The following is a 24,710-nucleotide window of genomic DNA, read 5'->3' as shown; positions in this document are numbered from 1 at the left end:
GAAAATTAAAGAATTAAAGAAATTAGAATAGGCAATGAGGAAACAAAACTTTTATTATTTGTAGATGATATGATGGTATACTTAGAGAATCCTTGAAAATGAACTAATAAACTACTTGAAACAATTAACAACTTTAGCAAAGTAGGATATAAATAAACCCTCATTGACCATCTGCCTCCAGTAATCCTGATTAGCAACCCTAAAACTTGCCATTTCCTTGATCAACCCAATTGAGGAGCCTAGACACATTCCTTTTTCCTGTTGAATGCTATAAGAAAAAATAGAACTGGTCTTACATATTATTATGTGAGTGGTTTTGCTATTTAATGAAAATAGTTATATCTCAAAATATGGAAATTGTGACCCCTTTAGAATTTGAAAACCTTACTTTCAGTCAAATTTCACTACTACCACAATAGCTTTGTTGTGTCACCTCTTGCTATTTTTTATTTTCTATTTTAAATGCTTGTCATTTTTTAAGAGGTGGCCATGGTAAAAGGATCCTTTAATTAGTAAAATGGTACTAGCTGCCCACATGCTTCTTTCAATGCTGTTAGAAGCATTTCTCTAGAGTATTTCTCTTGACATACAATTAACGATTGTTCCAAAGAGGGAGAAAAATATGTTCAGCTATTTCTGCTTCAAGTTCCTGAATTCTTGAATGTTTATAAACTATGTGAAATGAGAAAGTGGGACAAAATCTTTAAGTTTCCTTCTAACTATAACTCCTAGCATGTTTTTAAGACTGTCTCTGATTCATTTTCATGTAAATAATATGTGTACACTAAGAACACATCAAAAGAAGTTGTTGGGGGTAGGGGGTGGGGATGGGGGAACTACTCTCTATAGTCACTTGAATGAACAGAAGTAAGATTTAGTCTAATATTATCTGAATGGCATAAGGCAGTGGGGAAGAACTTGCTATCAAAGACTCCTAAATCACAGTTTATATATGACAGGCCCCAAACAAGTAAATACTTTTATACATATGGATATGTGTATATATATATATATGGATATGAATATAAATTAGATATAGAGTAATAGAGATAGAGATTAGATATAGATATAGATATGGATTATTCCTGGAGAGAGACAGACTGGAAGAGTAAATAGAAATCTCCTTCCCTCCCTCTAACTCATACTGTCTCTGTGACCCTGGGACAGGGCTAATTCCTAATCAGTGCTGGCTAATTTCCTAAGTTGACTTAAATACAAGTTGCAGAGATGGGACATAGTGAAATTAGAACTAGATTTCTTCCATTTCCCTATACAATTGTGGTAATAGGTTCAAGTGCTTTATACATATGTATGTAAATACATATATATGAGGAGAGAGGGGGGCAATCAGGATCAGGTTTATCTATATGTGTATGTATAAATACACATGCATACATATATCACATGTGTCATGTGGTTGTGTGGCATGTGTTGTGTGTTGCTGGGAGGGGATAGGGCCTGGATACAGTAATTGCACTGATACAAGGAACTTTTAAATGAGGAAATCTGGACCCAGTTCCCTCTATATCTATGCATCTATATCTATTTGCATAGAAATGTATATGTATATGTATATACATGCATATTTAAGTGATACAGAAAGTTGTAGTTTTATATGTTTATATCACAGAGTTATGACATCTGGGATGAAAAAACTTTACTTAAATTATAGATAGTTAACTAAAGTACGTACATAGGTAAACATGTTTTGAGTATACATATACACATATGTGTGTGTCTCAGAGCTATAGCTATGAAATGTAGTGTTTTGGCACCAAGGACAAATAGCATGCACAGTGACAAGCACCCCAAAGTGTCTAATCAACTGTGTATTTCCTAATGTGAAAATAACACACAACACAATGACAAATTCAATTGAAATAAAGGGAGGATTAGTTAATATAAGTAACTATATTTCAAGTCCTATCCATTTTAGTTTAACAATAATAATTGTAGCTGACTCCAGTAGATAGCCCCATTTATTTGGAGGGAGGCTCAATTCAGTCTTAAAGAGAGATCAGGCTCCTTTTCTCACACCCTACAAAACAAAGGAATTATATTATTTAAATTTACTTTTAAAAATTATAAAACTTACATTTGGCTAATGTCTATGGTCTCCCCAAGACTGAGGAGGAGAAATATGCTCAGTATAAATTGGATACAGAACAACTGATTTATTACCTCTACACAAAGAAATACTAAATAAAAACTCACAAGCACACATTGATGAAATGCCTTTAAAAAGTAGCAATGATTATTTGTAAACCTTAAAACCACAAAAACAAGCAGTCCTTTGTGGGACCACTGAAATGGACATTTCAGATCACCTCTGCACAGTCCAAATAGTTTCTATTAGATCCATTTCTTCATGCAAGTCAAACCAAGGGCTGGGGTCATTCTCATGCCAACTCCTCCAAAGTGCACATTAATGAATGTAGAACAGGTGCCTTCTATGGTGCAACCATGACCAAATGAAGACCCAGGATCGCATAATCTCTTCAATTCACATGGCTGTCTTCAAGGCTGGATACATCCCATTTTAGGATTACTGTTCTTTCAAGTCAACAAAGTCATAAAAGTTACTTTGAAAGCTTTTTGTTGTCATTCTGAATCCTGGCTTCTCCAGGTCCCAGTGAGGACTCCATCACAAAAAGCCTAGAGGAAAGAGTCAGTCAGAAGATGTTGATTTTATATTCAAGAAGAATGAGGATTGAGAAAAGGTCATTTGATTTGGCAATTAAAAGATAATGGTAACTCTGAAGTTACCAAGGTTAGTTGAATGTGAAATCAGAACCCAGACTACAAAGAATCTCCTTTAATCAGGCAAAGAAACACAAAGAAGACACATCCAATTGTCTTGTTTCATTACCCCATTTGGGGTTTTTTTAGCAAAGATACAAGTGGTTTTCTATTTCCTTCTCCAGATCATTTTATAGATAAGGAAACAGATTTAAGTGATTTGCTCAGGGTCACACAGCTGGTAGGTGACTGAGGTCAAATTTGAACTCAAGTTTTCCTAATTGCAGGTCAAATGTTCCATCCACTGTGCCACCTGAGGATTGGGAGTCTTTTTTTTTTTTAGGTTTTTGCAAGGCAAATGGGGTTAAGTGGCTTGCCCAAGGCCACACAGCTAGGTAATTGTTAAGTGTCTGAGGCTGGATTTGAACCCAGGTATTCCTGACTCCAAGGCTGGTGCTCTATCCATTACGCCACCTAGCCGCCCCTAGATTGGGAGTCTAAAAAAAACAAACTAAAGGAGGACATGGTTGCTTATTCAAATAAGGAGGGATTGTTTTTTGGAAGAGGAATTAAACTAATTCTTCTTGATCCAGAAAGAACTAGGAACAGTGGGTAGAAATTGCAGGGAGGTACTCTTCTCTGACTCAGAAGGGAAAAAAAAAGTCAACAATTATAGCTGTCCAAGAATAGTATGGGCTTTCTCATGAAATACCGAATTTACTATTATAGGAATCTTCAAGTGGAATCTGGGAAGTTGTAGACAAGGATATCATGAGCAGGATTTTTATTTTGAGTTCCTGCCTCATTGTCTTTCTGGAGAGAGCCAGACCAGACTTCCCAAAGAAAACTGATCTTGTTAGCAAGCTGGCCTTTTCTCTATAGACCTTTTTCACTTTTTCCATTTGTTGGAATGTTGTTGTTGAATGCCACACAACTTATGGCAGCAGTAGCAATGAAGGGCTGGGTGGGATAAAGCATAGGAGATCCCTTACTCTTGGTTAGGTGAGTGGAGAGAAATAAGGTAAAAAACACAGTGACTGAAGCAATCACCAGAAACAGAAGAAAGACCCTCTCTTGGGGAAATGGGATGTGGTCCAAGCCATGATTTGAGAAAGGATAAATGATACGACATACAAGAGCTCTGTAAATGCCTACTCTAATGTAAAATCCTAAAAGTAGGAAATAGGGCATAATCTAAAGCTGGGGGAGTTCATTTGGAATCAATAGGTGTTGGTGAAATAATCTTTATCTGATGCAACTTCCTTCCCCAAGGCAGTGTTCTTTTCACAGGTTTGTGGCTGTAAGCCAGTATGCTTGCCTCTCCCTTTCCTCTGCCACATGAGCAATGCTGTGAGAATAGACATGATACTTTGGAGGATGAAAACTTTAGTTCACAAGAGGAGGGGAATGGGGTGGGGGAGCTATGAAGGGGATATGAGGAATATTATATAAATTTCTGAGAGGCTAGTCATCTTATCTACCCTTCAGCAAATTGGAGCATCTGATTTGCTCTCTCATCAGTCACTCACTTATGGTTGATATATTTTGGACAAATATCTATACATATATTTATATACACAAATATACAGAAATGTACATGCATGTACATATGTAATATATAGAAATATACATGCATATGTAATATATATATATATATATATATATATATGCATGTGTGTGTGTGAAAACTATTCCAGAAGTTCAAAGTAAGTGTGGACTTTGAATTGAAAGGGTATCTTGAAGGGACCCATGGAAGTAAAAGCCATATGCAGTGATATATGTTCTGGGTCCTTTGGAGTTTGTATGTTGTGATAAATGGTGCCATTTCAGTGAAAATATCAACTTCATTCAGGATCACTGGGGTGGTGAGAGATACCACGCAGGAAATGAGTGAAATATTATCTCTGATGAATTGCTAATGGTTGCAGCAGGCCAGGAACACCAATTTGAGATCTTAATTATTATGGAAGCTTTGCTGGATGTCAGGCAGTTTTCAATGTCCCATTCTTTGGCTTATGGTCCAGTCAGAGGCCCAGCGTATGAGCTCCAGGATTTTGTGGAGATACTTGTAGGGTGGGAATGAATAAATGAATGAATGAGCATTTACTAAGTGCTTATTTCATGCAGAGTATCATGCTAAGTACTGAGTATACCATTAGAGAAGCAAGACTATTCTTAAGGAGTCCAATCCTACTCATACAGAGCCCACATTCTAACAGGGTTCAACTGTAAGTCAGGTGGACCATGTCCTTAGCATGCAGCAGCAGCAAAGCAGATCTTAATGCTCTTCATTAGTGTTGTCTCTTAATAAAGTCATATTGTTTTCTGATATTAAAGTATTTGACCATGATGCAGACTTTGGTGAGAACTTCCTGGGCTGTGACTGCTGAGGAGACAAGCAGAGTAGAACATGAAGAGGCATGAATCATGTCATGTAGATACAAGGGTTACTCCCATTTATGATAGTTGCAGAAGCTAGGTTGGAAGCAAGACTACAGATTGATCTGGGGACATTTCTCCCCAAGTCTCAAGTTTTGGGTCCTGAGCTGTCTCAACAGAATTCTAAGGGGACCAGTTGCAGTCAGAATGGTGCCAGTGGTTTTGACCTAGCTGATAATATGCCTTCCTGTCTTTCCTTAAAGATATCTTGATGTTCTCTCTGAGGTACCACCTCATATCTCTCAGACTGGCCAATATGACCAGAAAGGACAATGCTCAATGTTATAAGGGATGTGGGAAATCTGGGACACTAATACATTGTTGGTGGAGCTGTGAACTCATTTAACCTTTCTGGAGAGCAATTTGGAATTACGTCCAAAGGGCAATAAAAATGAGCATACCCTTTGATCCAGCAATACCACTACTGGGTCTATACCCTAAAGAGATCATGAAAAAGGGTAAAATATCACTTGTACAAAAATATTCATAGCAACTCTATTTGTGGTGGCAAAGAATTGGAAATTGATTGAATGCTCAATTGGGGAATGGATGAACAAATTGTGGTATATGTGTGTTATGGAACACTATTGTTCTATTAGAAACCAGGAGGTATGGGAATTCAGAGAAGCCTGGAAGGATTTGCATGAACTGATGCTGAGTGAAATGAGCAGAACCAGAACACTCTATCAGCAACATGGGGGTGTTGATCAACCTTAATGGTCTTGCTCATTTCAAAAGTGCAACAATCAGGGACAATTAAGAAAGAATTATAGAGTTTAAACAAAGACCAAAGACTATTACCTTTAATTATTTTTAGGGTTTTTTTTTGCAAGGCAAATGGGGTTAAGTGGCTTGCCCAAGGTCACACAGCTAGGTAATTATTAAGTGTTTGAGGCTGGATTTGAACTCAGGTACTCCTGACTCCAGGGCCAGTGTTCCATCCACTGTGCCATCTAGTTGCATCTACCTTTCATTTTTTAAAAAAAAATGCATCTAATTATGAAATTTTGCTATCCCTTATATTTTATTTTTTCCTTAAGGATATGATTTCTCTCTCAGCACATTCAATTTTGGTCATTGTGTAGCATGGAAGCAACATAAAGACTATCAGACTGCCTTCTTTTGTGGGTGGGGGGAGGGAAGAGAGATTGGGAGGAAAATTGTAAAATTCAAAAAGCAATAAGAAAAAAAAATCTTGATGCTTCAGCTAAGATGGTTTGTCTGCCCTGTCAGCTGCAATTAGCCAGCAATTTTTGGTAGTGGTGGTGGTGGTGATGATGATGGGGTCCCTTCTCAACAACTTTTGCTCCTTTGAATAATGGTCATGGGACCAGGATTGAAGTAGAGTTCAGAGGGTGCTACTATCTTAACTTACATATTAGTAAATAGTAATTGGTTGATAGCTGATAGTGTAGTAGATAGAACATTGAACTTGAAGTCAGTAAGACCTAGGTTCACATCCTGCCTAAGGCACTTATTGTATGACTCTGTCAAGCCATTTAACCACTCTGATTCTCAATTTCTTCACTAATACAAGAAAAGGATTAGAATAGATGACTTCTAAGATTCTTTTGAAATCTATATCCCTGTGATCTAGGTCCTGCTCAGGTGTTCGCAATGGGATTCCTTTTTATAGATTTAGAGGAGAGCTTGGGGATCTGGGTGATATCACTACTCCAGTAGACTTGAAGGAACTTGGTTAAGTCATACATGGCATGAGTAGAGAATATTTATTAAGCATTGTTTTAGAATGCATCCATCTTGTTATTCTATGACCTAAGGAAATGAAACCATGAAATGGTCAAAGAATAGAGCTATCCACATAAATTGCATATTAACAACAGATACAAAACCATCACTGGGTAGACAGGGAAGCAAATAGTACACAAGTGCAATTTACCTGGTGATCCTGTACCTTTCAGGGCATTAACCATAGGCTATTTAAGAAGACCCAAAATAGGGACAAGCCACTGTTGTTATCTAAGTGGACCATCATGATGCTAAATGAAGGACAGTGTGATTGAGAGACAAAATGAGAAGGGGTTCCTCTGCAATGAACCTCCATGGTCATGACAGTCCTACTCTCAAGGGTTTCTTTGCTTCTGTCTTAGTTCTTTGACCCTTATATCTCTCAGCTGGTATAAATGACCAGGGGAAGGATGTGAGTATGTGAGTATATGTGTGTGTGTGTGTGTGTGTGTGTGTGTGTGTGTGTGTGTGTGTGTGTGTGTTTTCCCTGTGCTGTACCTTGTCCATCTAGGGCCCCCAGAGATAAGCAGCTTGAATATTTAGATAAAATAGACACCAAGAGGGAACTTGTGTGTGCAGTATAGTAAAGACTAATGGATTTGAAGTTGGAGAACTTAGGCACCTAACCCAAACTCTATTATTGCTTTGTGATCTTAGACAAATCACTTAACCTGTCTTGGCTTCAATTTCCTCATCTGAGGGACAGCTAGGTGGCACAGTGGATAGAGCACAGGCCCTAGAGTCAGGAGTACCTGAGTTCAAATCCGACCTCAGATACTTAATAATTAACTAGCTGTGTGGCCTTGGGCAAGCTACTTAACCCCATCTGCCTTGCAAAAATCTAAAAAAAATTACTATTCAATTTCCTCATCTGAAAGAGGATGAGGGAGAAAAAAATAATTCCTGTGGTGATTTTCAACTATAACAGTCTTTGAATCTATAGAATAGATTCATATGGCCATTGATATGTAGCAGAGATTGGCAAACTGTGAGGAAGAATGAACTTACTTAAAGGAAAGGAGCATGGTTTTAGTAAAATACTCAAATATCAAGAGGTTAACCAAGTAAAGACAGAAATCCATGAAGGAAATAGGCATCTAGTTCAAGAAAAAGAAGTTATAGAAACCAAAGATTTATAGATACACAGAAGTCTCATGCCTCTCTATATTAAAAAAGGAAGTGATATATATGCTAAATGTCAAATAGTATTAGATGCCAAATGTCAAATAATAATAAAAAAGATTGTATTATAATAAGTGGTTGTTGTTGTTCAGTCATTTTTCATTCATGTTCAACTCTTCATGACCCTCTTTGGAATTGTCTTGGCAAAGACATTGGAGTAGTTTGTATTTTCCTTCTCCAGCTCATTTTTTAGATTAAGAACTAAGGTAAGGGGCGGCTAGGTGATGCAGTAGATAGAGCACTGGCCCTGGAGTCAGGAGTACCTGAGTTCAAATCTGGCCTCAGACACTTAATAATTACCTAGCTATGTGGCCTTGGGCAAGCCACTTAACCCCATTGCCTTGCAAAAACTAAAAAAAAAAAAAGAACTAAGGTAAACAAAGTTAAGTGACTTCCCCAGGATCACACAGATACTAAATGTCTGAGACAGGATTTGAACTCAAAAGAAAGGTACTCTATCCAATATGTCACCAAGCTACTCATAATGGGCAACCCAGTTCCAGACCAATACCACTGTCTGCCATGGCAGAAAACTCTGATCTTCCCCTTCCCCAACTCAACACGCTCTGCTCTGTTTCCACCCATACCCTTCTCATACTCACCTCTATCCAAGGTATTAGAGAGCTCCAATCTCTAACTCCATTATAAGACTGGATTCACCATCAGTAATCAAGGACCATCTGCCCTGATATGGCTCCCCAAGGTCCTCAGTGCCTGAAAACCTAGCCAAATACTTTGCCTGATAAACCTAAGTACCTCTTGCCATGAAAGTGAAATTTCCTTTAAGTGCTGTCTCGGTCTTTTAGGAAGTCAGCCCTATTAGAACAGGTAGGATCTCCATTTTCTATTTGTGTCCCCAGAACTTTTAGCACAATTTCTAGCATACCGTAATAGCTTAATGAAGACTTTTTCATTCTATTCTATGTAAAAGTTATACTTGAGTCAGATGTCTAACAGTCAGACAATCATCTTGTCAAAGATAAAATCAGAATTTGTAGAAGTGTAAGAAAGAGGACTATAGAACATGAACTATTACAAGTCACACTTGCACTGATGAGTCTAAGTCTCAATCTGAGTATCCTTAAAAGGGATTGAGATATCTCTGTAATAAGCTTTCTCTGGTGAGCTCCTCCTCCCCCTTGATTATCATTGATTTAGTCAGTCAAACATTATTAGCTTCCTGAAAAGTAAAGTAATATAATTGGTAGAGTTGATACAAACATTACTCCTAAAAGTTTGTGACACTCTCTCACAGGTATATGGCAAAGCCCAGGGAAAAGTGGGCTCGAACTTAGGAAGCAAATTTTTGGAATTCCTTTTGCTAGAGTCCTATAGAGGTTAGATCAGTAGAATCAAACTCAATCAGAAACAGGGGCCACTAAACCATATATAAGGATCCCTGTGGACCATATAGTGACTTAGAAAACCACATATTAACATTATCTATGTTTTATTGCATTTTTATTAATTTTATTAAATATTTACCAATTCTATTTTATGTTGGAGGGACACTGAGAGTGTTCTGGGCCATGTCCTCTTATGTGTATTGTAACTTTCTGCAGGGTGTTTTGAAGATCCTTGAATATGCTTTCTTCATCATGCCTTGACTGTCCTTCACTCTGTGTGGATGCTGCCATCAGGAATTCTAGAGATACTGCTATGATGCTAAGTAAAAAGCTCAAATCCTTTGGACACTTCCAAGTTCACAAGGTTTCCTTTTGGCAAGGAGGGAGAAAAAACCTGAGACTGGGGCTTGAATCAAATCCCTCCCCCATCCCCCCAAGCTTAGCTGGAAGTTCTCTCGTCTCAACGTCCAAGCATTCAACTCTCTAATTCCAACTAACTCAATGTTTTCATACAAGTCCCAAAGGGCATGACAAAGTCCCTTGTTTGCACCTAGTGAAAGTGTCTCCCCTGATAAGTATCTATGTATAACTTCTTATCACTAAGTGGAGTGGGTAGACTTGATTAATATTTGTTCAAAATAGGGAATACTAAAAAATGATTTATTCTGGGATTATTTTAAAAATTAAATAATAAAAAATTAGAAATGGACAATAGAAATGACATTAACATGAAGATGATATCATTCAGATGTCTAAGAAATACAAACTAATTGTTACATTAATGAGACTAAAAGAATTAATTTGCCAGAGGGAGATGGCTGCTATAGACAATACTGAATGAGAATATAAACCCATCTGTAAAATTTTAGGAAGAAATATTATGGACAATTATGAGCAATATAATCTTTTTTTTTTAGGTTTTTGTAAGGCAAACGGGGTTAAGTGGCTTGCCTAAGGCCACACAGCTAGGTAATTATTAAGTGTCTGAGACTGTATTTGAACCCAGGTACTCCTGACTCCAGGGCTGGTGCTTTATCCATTATGCCACCTAGCTGCCCCTAACAATATAATCTTTTTAAAGAGGAGTGGCACACATATGAAAAAATGCTCTAAATCATTAGTTATTAGAAAAATGCAAATTAAAGCTTCTCTGAGGTACCACTTCACACCTCTCAGATTGGCCAGTATGACCAGAAAGGATCATGATCATTGTTGGAAAGGTTGTGGGCAATCTGGGACACTATTACACTGTTGGTGGAGCTGTGAACTCATCCAACATTTCTGGAGAGCAATTTGGAACTACGTCCAAAGGGCAACAAAAATGAGCATACCCTTTGACCCAGCAATACCACTACTGGGTCTATACCCTGAAGAGATCATGAAAAAGGGTAAAAACATCACTTGTACAAAAATATTTATAGCAGCCCTGTTTGTGGTGGTAAAGAATTGGAAATCAAGTAAATGTCCTTCAATTGGGGAATGGCTTAGCAAACTGTGGTATATGTATGTCATGGAACACTATTGTTCTATTAGAAACTAGGAGGGACAGGATTTCAGGGAAGCCTGGAGGGATTTGCATGAACTGATGCTGAGTGAGATGAGCAGAACCAGAAAAACACAGTACACCCTAACAGCAATATGGGGGTGATGTTCAACCTTGAAGGTCTCGCTCATTCCATCAGCGCAACAATCGGGAACAATTTTTGGCTGTCTGCAAAGGAGTGCCATCTGTATCTAGATAAAGAGCCGTGGAGTTTGAATAAAGTTCAAGGACTATTCCCTCTAATTTAGGAAAAAAACCCAGATATCTTATTGCCAGATCTTGTTATTTCTTAGACTTTTTGTCTCTTCCTTAAAGATATGATTTCTCTCTCATCACACTCAATTTGGATCAATGTACAGCATGGAAACAGAGTAGAGACTGACAGATTGCTTTCAGTGGAGGGGGCTGGGGGAGGGAAGTAAGATTGGGGGGAAAATTGTAAAACTCAAATAATATCTTTAATAAAAATAAATTTGAAAAAAAGAGGAGTGGCACAGTAGAGTACAAAACCAAATTCAAGAAAATTTGCAAGATACTCATCTAAGCAAAACTATCCTAGAACATTGAAAGAAGAAAATTAAAGGATTATAAACAGGGGAAAGAGTGGAAATACTTGCAAACTTGCAAATAATTTACAACACTTTAGTGTTTAAAAAGCACTTCATAAAAATTACCCATTTTATTCTCACAACTCTAGAAAGGAAGGTGCTATTATCACTCCCATTTTAAAGATAAGAGAAACTGATGTTGATTTTAAGAGTCTTAGCCAGTATCATACAGATAGTAAGGATGTGAGGCTTCAGTTTCCTCAACTATAAAATGGGCTTTTGTGAGAATCAATTGAAATAATATTCATTAAAAAGAACTTAGCAATCAAGCAAGATTTATACCAGGAATGCAGGGTTGGTTCAATATAAGGAAAACTATCAGCATAATTGACCATTATCAATAACAAACCTACAGAATCATATGATTATCTCAATAGATGCTAAAAAAAGTTTTTGACAAAATATAGCACCCATTCCTACTTAAAGCACTAGAGAGTACAGGAATAAAAGGAATATTCCTTAAAACAATAAGCAGTTGCATTATATGTTATGGGGATAAGCTAAAAGCATTCCCACTAAGTTCAGGGGTGAAATAAGGATGTCTGTTATCACCATTATTATTCAGTATTATATCATAAATGTTAGATTTAACAATGACAGAAGAAAAAAGAAGTTGAAGGAATTAGAATAGGTAATGAAGAAACAAAAGTCTCACTCTTTGCAGCTGAGAAGATACTATAGCTAGAGAACCCTAGAAAATCATCTAAAAAACTATTTGTAACAATTAGCTATTTTAGCAAAGTTGCAGGATATAAAATAAACCCACATAAATTCTCAGCATTTCTATATATATTACTAACAAGACACAAGAGCAAGAGATAGAGAAATCCTGTTTAAAGTAACTGCAGATAACATATAATACTTGGGAGTCTTACCTGCCAAGGAAGAATCAGAAACTATATGAAAAAAACTATAAAATATTTTTCATACAAATAAAATCAGAGCTAAATAACTAGGCAAATGTCAATTGCTCATGGGTACAGCAAGCTAATATAATAATAATGACAATTCTACTTAAATTACCTATTCATTGCCATACCAAACAAACTTCCAAAAAATTACTTTATTGAGCTGGTAATTCATATGGAGGAACAAAAGGTCAAGAATATCAAGGAAATTCATGAAAAATGCAAAGGAAGGTGGCCTAGGCATACCAGATCTAAAATTATATTATACAGCATCAGTCATCAAAACTGTTTGGTATTAGCTAAAAAACAGAGTGGTAGATCAGTGGAATAGATTAAGTACAAAAGAAAAAGTAATAAATGACTATAATAATCTGCTATTTGTAAAACCTCAAGATTCTAACTTCTGGGATCAGAACTAACTCTTTAATAAAAAAAACTGCTGGGAAAACTGGAAGATATATGACAGAAATTTGACATTGACCAACATTTCAAACTCTTTACCAAGATAAGGTCAAAATTGGCACAGGATTTAGATTAAAAAACCAATTAGAAGAAAAGGAATAGTTTTTCTGTCACATCTACAGATCATATCTTTATCACCAAAGAAGACATAGAGAACATTATAAATTGCAAAATGGATAATTTTGACTACATTAAATTAAAAAAGATTTTCTTCAAATAAAACCAATTAAGCCAAGAGCAAAAGAAATGCAATCAGTTGGGAAACAACTTTTAGTGTTTCTGACAAATATATAGTGAACTGAGTCAAATTTATAAGAATGCATTCCCCAATTGATAAAAAGGTCAAAGGATATGAAAAGGCAATTCTCAGATGAATAAATTAAAGTTATCTTTAGTTATATGAAAAAATACTCTAAATCATTGCTGATTAGGGAAATGCAGATTAAAACACTTCTCACCTATCAGATTGGCAAATATGATTAGAAAAGAAAATGATCAATATTGGAGGGGATGTGGGAAAAACTGGGACACTAATGCATTATTGGTGGAGTTGTAAACAGATCCAAACATTCTGGAGAGCAATTTGGAATTACACCCAAAGGACAATAAAACTCCAGCAATATGATTTCTAGGTCTGTATCCCAAAGAGATCACAAAAAAGGGTAAAAAAAACCCTCACATGTACAAAAATATTTATAGCAGCTCTTTTCATTGTGGCAAAGAATTGGAAATTGAAGGGTTGCCTCATTTGTTTTATTTAGCAATAAGAAAGCAATGAGCAATGACTGAACAAATTGTGGTATATGAATGTGATGGAACATTCTTATTCTATAAGAAACCATGAGGGACAGGACTTCAGAAAAGCCTGGAAAGACTTCTATGATGCAGAGAGAAATAAGCAGAACCAGAAGAACATTCTACATACTAGCAGCAACACTGGGTGATGATCAACTATAATTAAATTGCTTGTTTCAACAGTATAATAATCAAAGACAATTCTAAAAGACTTGTGATGGAAAATACCATCCATATCCATAGAAGAAACTATAGAGTTTAATGCAGATCAAAGCTTAAGCTTATTATCTTCAATTTAAAAAGTCATGAATTATGTTGTTTTTTTCTCTCTAATCTTTTTTCTTTTAAGCTTGGATGTGATTCTTTTTTTCACAACTTGGATAATATGAATCTATGTTTAGTATGGTTATAGATAAAGAGCCTATATTACATTGTTTTCTGTCAAGGGAGGAGGGAGGCAAGGGAGGTAGAGAAAGAAATGTTAAAAAATTATTGAGGGGCAGCTAGGTGGCACAGTGGATAGAGCGCCAGCCCTGGAGTCAGGAGTACCTAAGTTCAAATCTGGCCTCAGACATTTAGTAATTACCTAGCTGTGTGACCTTGGGCAAATCACTTAATCCCATTGCCTTATTAAAAAAAATGAAAAAGAAAAGAGTTTAGCCCAGTGTCTGGTTTATTCCCTTCCTCTCCTTCTCTCCTTTCTGTAACTGGAGAATTTGAACATCAAAGCAGAATGAGGGAAATTCTATGGTGATAATGGCACTCTTGATTATAGGACAAAGAGGTTCCTATGGATGTCCCCTGCCTCAGGGAGTGATAACTTTGGACCTTAATGGCCATAGTTTTCATAAACAAGGCATCTCAAAAGCTACCTGAGGTCTCTCAATCTATCAAGACTTGGGTGAACACAGGTTTCCACTCAGAGCAGGTTAGCTAAAGGAGACAAAAGGGTTTCTAGGATTTAAGTCCAAGCTTCTATCCCCTATCAAAACTTAAAGAAGCTATTGATCTGATAGAATTTATGGACTTCCTGTCTTCCAGGTAGAGATCTGGGGCTGGCAGCGCTCTTCTCAACATTTAAAAGTGGTTGTAGACTAGAGTAGAACCTAAATCAAGAATGGTCACAAAATTTATGTGGGTAGATTCACACAACAGACAATGAGAATATGAACAATGTGTCTTCATTTTACAGTCCCCAGCTTCCAATAACCTCTGGACTAGAAGAATTTTCTTGAGCTAGTCCCATGCTCGCTTTCATTTCCACCTCCTGACTTCCTTCTATACCCAGCTAAAATCCCACTTTCTACAGGAAGACTCTCAATCCTCCTTAGTTCTAGTGTCTTCTTGTTGTTATTTCCTTTTTATCTTATATATGGCTTGTTTATACATATTTGTTCGCATATTGTCCATTGGATTGTGAACTCCTTGTGTACAAAGTCTATCTTTTCTTTGCATCTCCAGTATTTAGGACAGTGTCTGTCACATAGTAGATTTTTAAAATGCTTGTTCAGCTGACTGAAATCCTAGGAACAGAGTTATATGCACCCTTAAGGACCATTCTTGGTACTGCTTGATAAGGGTTAACAGATCAAGTGATGTGCTACTTCCCAGATGGGGTTCTTGTGATGCTGATGGTGAAAGGTTGTAGCACAGAAGGAAGACAAGCCTTTAAAGAGTCTTCTGAGTTTGAACTTGCTTACATTAATTTTCAGCTGCTATCAATAACTAATTAATTGATTTTACTCCAAGGGAGAATGTTCTTTCTTTCATGTGCAGCCAAAAAAGTCTGACTTTCTCCTATTGACAGTTCCCTGAGAGTTTCTATCTTTGGTATACTTTTCCTACTTCAGGTTTAGTGTTTAAAAAACAAAAACAAAATAAAAATAAAAACAAAAACAACCTGGCTTGCAATTTATTAGAAACTTACATTCTGCTGTTGGCAAACCATAGGATAAATAAACAGATAAGTAAATCCAGGATATATACAAATAAATACAATAGAGAAGTAAATTCAGGATATATACAAATATATACAATAGATAAGTAAAGCCAGGATTATATAGATATATATATATATATATATATATATATATATATATACACACAATAGATAAGTAAATTCAGGATATATACAAAGAAATACAATAGATAAGTAAATACAGAATATATACAAATAAATACAATAGATAAGTAAATACAGAATATAAACAAATAAATACAAAGTTATGAGAAATCAGTAACACCTAGGGTAATTAGGAAAGATCTCTTCACAGAGGTGGCACTAGAGTTGAGGTTGGACTTTCTAAAGGCAAAGATGAATTGGAATTGCCTATCTGCATGGGAGGCAGCATGTGTTAAAGAGATGAAATGAGAAGACAACTATATGATACAGTGAAACCAGAATGGGACCTGCAATTAGGAAGACTGAAGTTCAAATACAGTCTCAGAAACAGATAGCTATGTATGTATATATGTATGTATGTATGTATGTATGTATGTATAGGCTACAACCAGATTGTTAAAGACTTTAAATACCAAATAAAGGAGTATCCTTGAGGTAACAGAGAATCACTGCAGCATTTTGAACAGAGGAGTGAAGTGGTCAGTTCTGTACTTTAGATATATAAATTTGGCAGTTTTGTGGAAGGTGGATTGGAGAAGATCAAAAATTGGATACAGGGAAATTAAGTAGAATTACAATGATAATAACAGCAATAACAAAACTAACATTTATACTCATATATGACTGTCTCACCTCCCATTCATTTCCCTGATCCTTTCAGTCTGCATTTCCTAGGTAACAGCTAAGTGACTCAATGGATAGAGTGCTAGACATGGAGTCAGGAAGACTTCTATACCTAAATTCAAATCTGGCCTCATATACAAAGTAGACTGTGACACTGGGCAAGTCACATAATCCTGTTTGCCTTAGTTTCCTCATCTGTAAAATGAACTGGAGAAGGAAGACAAACCACTCCAATATCTTTGTCAAGGAAATTCCAAATGGGATCACAATGAGTTGCACATGACTAAAAATGACTGTATCAGAAAAACAATTATTTAGCATTTAGCATATTTAGCATTGGCCCAAACTATGCTAAGTACTTTACCAGTGCTATTTTATTTGACATAGCAATAATCTAGATAATATATGTGATGAAGGTCTGAATTTTGGTAGTTGTGGTATGAGTGGGAAGAAGGGTCTGAATATATAGACATATCCAGATGAAGAAGTGATGAAGAGGCTGAATACCCAAGACTTAGTAACTGATTGGATGGGGAGGAGGAGGAGGAGTGAGAGTGAAATGGGAATGACTCAAGTTCAAGTGATTAGAAGAATGTTGACACCTTCAACAAAGAGTTAAGTTAGGAGAAAGCAGATTTAGAGTGAAAGATGAGTTCTGTTTTGAATGGTCTGAATTTGAGAAACCTATGAGAATCCAGATGGAGAATGTTAGCAGGTAACTGAAGATCTTGTCCTGCTCAGCAGAGAAGTAGGGGTCAGATGTACATCTCTGAGAGTCATCTGTGTAGAGATAGTTTCATCCATAAAAGAACGTAAAGAGAAAAAAAGAAAAGGATCCAAGAAATAGGCTGGGTATATCCAAGAACAGAACATGGCTGCTGCTGAGGCAGAACAGACTAAGAATCCCTCAGGCAGTTAGGAAGAGAATGATGATAAAGTGATGCCATAAAAACATGGAGAGGAAGGAATGTAGATGAAGGGGGTGGTCAACAACATCAATATTACAGAGAGGTTATGATGAGGACAGAGAAAATGTCATTGGATTTAACCATAAAGACATCATTGATGACCTTGGAGAGAACATAGGGGAGTAAAGAAGATTGTAAGGAGCTGGAAAAAGAATGGGAGGGGAGATAGTAAAAGCAACAAGTACAAACATCATTTTTCCCCTGGGAATTTAGCCATGAAGGGAGAAAAGATATGGAATGGTAAGCTACAATAAATATTTTTTTTTAAGAATGGACAAATTCTGGCTATATTTGAAGGCAGTAAAGAAATCAGTGGACGAGGGCGGAGCCAAGATGGCGACATGAAGGGATCGAGTCTTAGGAGCTCTCTGATAAAAACTCACAAACTAAGGACTCTAACTAAACTTTCGAGAGACAGAACCCACAAAGGGACCCAGTGAGGCAGTTCTCCCACTCAAGGTAACCTGGAAAAGAGCAGAAAGGCTCTGCTCCCCGGGGCCGGAGGGGTGGCCCACCAGAGGGGTGGCCTGCCAGAGCCAAAAGAACTTCAGCCTCCCAGAGGCAGCCCCAGGGTGCTGGGAGCCTCAGCTCACAGCAGCGGGGGAGTCTCCTGAGCTGCACCCCTGGGAGCACCAGCACAAAGTGGGGGAACAGCAAAGGGACCTCTGCCAGAGCAAGCACATGGAGCCCAGCCCTCAGGGCACACAGCCAGCAGCCTGGTCTTTCAGCAGCCTAGACCTGGAAACAGAAGCAGGTGGAGCCAGTAAGCAGGAGCCCCCAGGGCATGAGCCCATTGAGCTGAGGGAGGGGAGTGAAGAGAGAGAGACAGCGGAACTCTGTCCTCTGCCCCTGGAAACGGACTCTGGGGCTCTGACCACATTCAGATCCTGATCTCAGTCTAGGCCCCCCATAGAACAGCAGGGCCCACCCCCCACCTCAGCCCCGTGGCAAAGGGGAGCGCTTATGGTCATTTACAGACCAGGAGGGAGGACAGAACCTCACACACTGAGACCATTGTGGGAGTGTCCCAAAAGCTCAGGAAGCACCCCCAAAAAAACAGGCTTAGGCTGGGAAAATGAACAAAGAAACAAGAGGAAGACCATTGAGAAATATTTTGCAAATGAGCCCAAGAAGGATCAAAATACTCAGTCTGAAGATGAGGAAGCACAAGCTCCTGCATCTAAAGACTCCAAGAAAAACAGAAATTGGGCTCAGGCTATGATAAAGCTCAAAAAAGACTTTGAAAATCAAATGAGGGAGTTAGAATAAAAACTGGGAAAAGAAAGGAGAGAGATGCAGGAAAAATATGAAAATGAAGTCAGCAGCTTAGTCAAGGAAATCCAAAAAAATGCTGAAGAAAATAGCATGCTGAAAACCAGCTTAGGTCAAATGGATAAAACAGTTCAAAAAGTTATTGAGGAGAAGAATGCTTTAAAAAGCAAAATTGGCCAGATGGAAAAAGAGATAAGAAAACTCTCTGAGGAGAATAAATCCTTCAGACAAAGAATAGAATTCAGGGAGATTGATGAATTTACCAGAAATCAGGAATCAATACTTCAAAACCAAAAAATGAAAAATTAGAAAATGTGAAACATCTCATTGAAAAAAACAACTGATATGGAAAACAGACTTAGGAAAGATAATTTGAAAATTATTGGAATACCTGAAAGTCATGATCAGGAAAAGAGCCTTGACATCATTTTCTAAGAATTACTACAGGAAAATTGCCCTGATATTCTAGAAGCAGAGGGCAAAAATAGAAATGGAAAGAATCCACCAATCCCCCTGAGAAAGAGATCCCAAAAAACCAACCCCTAGGAATATTATAGCCAAGTTCCAGAACTCCCAAGTCAAAGAGAAAATATTACAAGCAGCCAGAAGGACACAGTTCAAATATCGTGGAGCTGCAGTCAGGATCACACAGGACTTAGCAGCAGCTACATTGGAAGCTCATAGGGCTTGGAATACAATATACCGGAAGGCAAAAGAGCTTAGAATGCAGCCAAGAATGAACTACCCAGCAAGGTTGAATGTCCTCTTCCAGGGAAAAAGATGGACTTTCAGTGAACCAGGGGAATTTCAAAGGTTCCTTTTGGAATGGACAGAGCTGAACAGAAGGTTTGATCTTCAGATACAGGACTCAGGTGAAGCATGGAGATTGGAGGAGAGGGGGGAAATATGAGGGACTTAATGAGGATGAACTGCATGTATAGAAAAATGATACTGATAATATTCATATGAACCATCTCAGTTAATAGAGCAGGTAGAGGGAGCTTTTATAGTTGAAGCACAGGAGAAAGCTGAATTTGAAGATAAAATATGGTGTAAAAATGGAGTCAATAAGAAAAAAAGAGAAATGGAATGGGAGAAAGAAAAAGGAGAGGGGGAATAGTCCAAGCTATTTTACATAATAAGATTTTTTTTTATTACAATGAGCTATTGCAATGATATGGAAGGGGGGAGGCAAGGGGGAATGAGGGAACCTTTGCTCTCATCAAAGATGACTAGGAGAGGAAACAGCAAATATACTCAATGGGGTATAGACAACTGGAGTAAGAAGGAGGGGGGAGCAGGGGGAAGGGGTGGGGATGTGAATAAAGGAGGAGAGGATGGACCATGGGGGGATAGTGGTCAGATATAACACATTTTTTTTTACTTCTTGCAAGGGGCTGGGATTGGATGGCCTGCCCAGGACCATAGGGCCAGGTGGATGCTAGGCCTAAGGGGTGGTATGGGAGCTCAAGGCTTCTTGGCCCCAGGACCAGGGATCTGTCTGCTGCGCCACTCAGCAACCCTACAGCAGAGTCAGAGTGAAAGGAGAGAGAAAATATAGTACATGGTAGTGGAGGAATAAGAAAAGAGGGAGTTGCGATCAGCAATGGCAACATTGGAAAAATATGGAAGTAACTTTTGTGATGGACTTATAAAGAATGTGATCCACTCACGACAGAGTTGATGGTGTTGGAACAAAGACTGAAACACATTTTTTGTTATTATTATTTGGGGGAGGGTGCAGAGCAAGTAGGGCTGGGTGGCCTACCTGGGGCCACATAGAAGGGTGATCATTGGGTGTCTGGGGCCAGATTCAGACCCAGGTGCTCCTGGATCAAGGGCCAATGCTCTGTCTGCCACCCAGCCACCCCTACTATGATTACTATTTTATTTTTTATTTTGGGTCTTTTTTCTTCTTCTTTTTGGTTTTTGCAGGGCAGTGGGGATCGGGTGGCTTGCATGTCACATGGCTGGGTGATTATTGGGTTTACAAGGCTGGATATGGACTCGGGTGCTCGTGGCTCCAGGGCTGGTGCTTCGTCCATTGCACCACCTGGCCATACTTACAATTATTACTATTATTTTTTTATTTTAATTTTTTTCCTCCCCCTTTACTTTTTTGCCCAAGCAAGTCTATCTATATTCATGGGGGGGCGGGTATTTTGTTTACTTGTAAACAAGTATATTTTATTAATGTAAAGAAAAACATATGTACAAAATGAGAATAAAAAATAAATAAATTAAGAAATCAGTGGACAAGAAAATCTAAAAAATGAGAGAGTGAAAGACAGACAGAGAACAAAGGAGAGGTGAGGAGAAGAGTTTGGAATGACTGTTATGGGGAGTGGGACAGATAGTCAAGCAGGGAAGAGCAAAAAGATTTGCCATGCAATGATGGCCCACTTGAGATAGAATAAAATAAGCTTAAAATTATCTTCCCCTTTTCTCAACTTTATCCTCCTCCAAATTTTGCTATTTCTATTGAGCACAGTCTAATCCTCCCAATTACCCAGATTCCTAACCTTGGAATCATCCATCATTCTTCCATTTTCCTCATCATCTACATCAAATTACTTATCAAGTCATGTCAATTCTCTCTCCATATCTCTCATATTCAGATCTTTGACTATAGTCATTATAGCCACCATTCTAGTTTAGTCCCATAACAACATTCACCTAAGTTACTGTAATAGACTCTCACTTTGTCTCCCATACTGGAACAATCTCCTAATTTCTTCTATCTCCATTTAGCTGCCAATAATATTTTTTTTTATTTTCAAAGACCACATCAGAGAAGTAATGCCATGACAAGCACATGAATTAGATTTGAGTGAGGGGGTGCTATGCTAAATCACAAGCTTCACTTTCTCCTCCAGAGTCATCTGACCCACAATTGCCTCTAGTATATAAAACACAAGCATCTTGGCCTAGCATTTACATCTTAATCAACCCAGATTCTGGTTCTGAACTCCTCCAGGCAAAGGATCTTCCATTATCTGGTTTCCACTTACCTTTATATTACCTTTTGTAATCCCTTTCATAACCTCTACATTCTAGCCAGGCTGGTCTGCTTATTGTTCCTCTAACTAAACACTCCATTTCCTACCTTCATGCATTCATACAGTCCATACTTCAAAATCTGTCTTCCTTCAAGATTTAGCTCAAGGACTAATCTCCTCCATAATCTTCCCAGTAAGTACATTCTCCCTTAATTTTTCTTTTACTATGTAGCCCAGATATACCTCATTTATAGTATGATCAGAAAGAGGAGGATAGGGGAACAAGGAGATAGCCCACATAAAAATAACCTTCTCGTCTTCCTCTTCATTATTAGCTTATGGCTTGCAGCAACAAATCTAGGTGGGCATGGGTTTTCTTCTGAGTCGTATCATCTACCAAAAAATTTGCCAAAAGTCACATATAGAACCTAATATTATTACAATGAAATCCATATTATCAATATAATAAAATGTAATATTGCATGAATGGGCTTTGAGGGCCACACGCCCTAGACTCTAGGGAAAATTTGTAATTTAGAATATAAATCTCTTTCTCTGCTTTCAATTCTGCTTATCACCTTAAGTTAGCTTAGAAAGATGTTGCAGAGAGAACTAGAAGGGGTAAAAGATGCACTCCTGATCATATTTCAGTTTTATCTTTCCCATGGCTGCCACCTATCTAACATCAACATACTAAATTTAGCACACTATTTGCTTTCTTTCTAATCTACTTCTGGGTTAATCCATAGTTTAAAGAAGGTGGGGGAAGGAAGAAAGTGAAGAAAAGGCCAAAAAGATGACCAGCATTGGAAATAAACCTACTAAGAAGTAAAATGGTTAATTTTGAATATATAAACTTAAAAAGATTTTGTACCCAAAAATGCTGATAATATGAAAAGAAAATAAGGTAAAATGGGAGGGCAAAATCTTTGAAGTTAATTTTTCTGACAAAAGTCTTATTTCTAAAATATGTAAGGAATAGATTTAAATTTATAACAAAAACTATTCCCCAATTAATAGTTAAAGGATATTAATAAGCAGTTTTTAAGAGGAAGAAATCCAAGCTATCAAAAGATATGAAAAAGTGTTCTAAATCATTATTAATTAAAGAAATTAAAATAAAACAATTCTGAGGTTTCGCCTCACATTTATTATTTGGGCAAGGTTGACAAAAAAAAAAGGAAACTGAATTATCTTACCTTAATGTAGCAATGGGGAAGCTATGAACTAATCCAGCCATTTTTAAAAGGCAATTAAAACTATCAATAAAAGTTATTGTACTATGCATACTTTTGACCCAATGATAGTAATACTAGGTCTAAAAGATGAAAGAAAGAGGAAAGTTTACCACTTTTCATGGCAGCAAAGAATTGGAACCCAAGTGACCATGGTTAAACAAGTTATGGCATATGAATATGATAGAATACTATTATGTTGTGAAAAATGATAAAGGAGATATTTTCAGAGAAAACTGGAAAAATCTATATGAACTGTAAGAATCTGCTGACATTCTAGCTTTCATGATCTCTAAAATCTCATCATTTTGCAAGATTGAAATCAACTCTGAATCTCTTACCTCCTTAGCACTCTCTGCCCCTGGGGTCCCTGGTTGAAGAAGGATGGTGGTGGACATATGAGAGGTCCTCTCAGACCCTCTGTCTGAGGAAGGCAACCAAGGAATTTGTGTCATTATTTCCTACTCTGTTGAACTTCTAGATTTCATGATCTCCAGAAACTCATCATTCTACAAAATGGCTTCTTTTTATGTGTTGCCTTCCCCCATTAGACTGTGAGCTCCTCAACAAAAGGATGAGAAATAGTAAGGGAACTGATGAAAAAAATGTAAATGGAGATGATCTAGCTCTACCAGATCTAAAACTAAAACATGGAGAGGAGGGAATGTAGATGAAGGTGGTGGTCAACAACATCAATATTACAGAGAGTCTATGATGAGGACAGAGAAAAAGTCATTGGATTTAACCATAAAGATCTTGGAGAGAACATTGGGGAGTAAAGGAGGATTGTGGAAAATGAATGGGAGGTGAGATAGTAAAAGCAACAAGTACAAACATCATTTTTTCATCAAGTCATCAAAACTGCCTGGTACTGGTGAAGAAACAAAGTAATGGATCAATGTATTAGGACAGGTTCAAAAGAAGTCACAGTAAATGACTATAGCCATCTACTATTTGACAAACCCAAAGATATCAGCTTCTGGGATAAAAAACTCACTATTTGACAAAATTGTTGGGGAAACTGGAAAATAACATGGCAAAAACTAGGCATAGATCCACATCTCACACCCTATACCAAAATAAGGTCAAAATAGATACAGGAATTAGACATAAGGAATGATATAGATAAATACTATAGATAAATTAATAGACCAAGAAATTATCTATCAGATCTATGGAAAGGGTATAAGTTTATGACCAAACAAGAATTAGAGCACATTATATACTGCAGAATGAATGATTTTGACTCTATTAAACTTTTTGCACTAATAAAATCAATGCTGCCAAAATTAAAAGGAAAGCAGAAAGCTGGTAAACAATCTTCACAACTAGGGGTTCTGATAAAGGTCTCATTTCTAAAATATATGGAGAATTGCATCAAATTTATAAGGTCACAAGTCATTCTCCAATTGATAAATGGTCAAAGGATATGAACAGACAGTTTTCAAATGAAGAAATTAAAGCTATATATAATCATATGAAAAAATGCTCCAAATCATTATTGATTAGAGAAATGCAAATTAAAACAACAATGAGGTATCATCACACACCTATCAGATTGGCCAAGATGAGAAAAAAGGGAAAATGATCAATGTTGGAGAAGTTGTGGGAGGATTGGGACATTGATGCATTGCTGGTGGAATTGTGAATGAATCTAACCTTTCTGGAGAGCAATATGGAACTATGTCAAAGAGCAATAAAACTGTTTATACCCTTTGA

General features: G+C 37.3%; 1 protein-coding gene across 3 annotated transcripts in view; it reads right to left on the bottom strand.

The window, feature by feature from the left end:
• Window positions 1–2,225: 2,225 nt before the first annotated feature.
• The window catches only part of ABITRAM (actin binding transcription modulator), a 181,352-nt gene continuing 158,867 nt past the window's right edge, over window positions 2,226–24,710 (bottom strand). The window contains exon 7 of one of the 3 annotated variants that reach the window (XR_012470786.1): window positions 2,226–2,655. The gene's annotated coding sequence lies outside the window, so the exon portion shown is untranslated. Of the gene's footprint in view, window positions 2,656–9,613; window positions 9,825–24,710 lie in introns of those variants that run through there. The other 2 variants (XR_012470783.1, XR_012470784.1) reach the window with 2 other exon arrangements.

This window comes from Macrotis lagotis, chromosome 8, assembly GCF_037893015.1.
Source record: "Macrotis lagotis isolate mMagLag1 chromosome 8, bilby.v1.9.chrom.fasta, whole genome shotgun sequence".
In the NCBI taxonomy this organism is placed as follows: Eukaryota; Metazoa; Chordata; class Mammalia; order Peramelemorphia; family Peramelidae; genus Macrotis; species Macrotis lagotis.
This window is presented reverse-complemented; position numbering and strand designations above follow the sequence as displayed.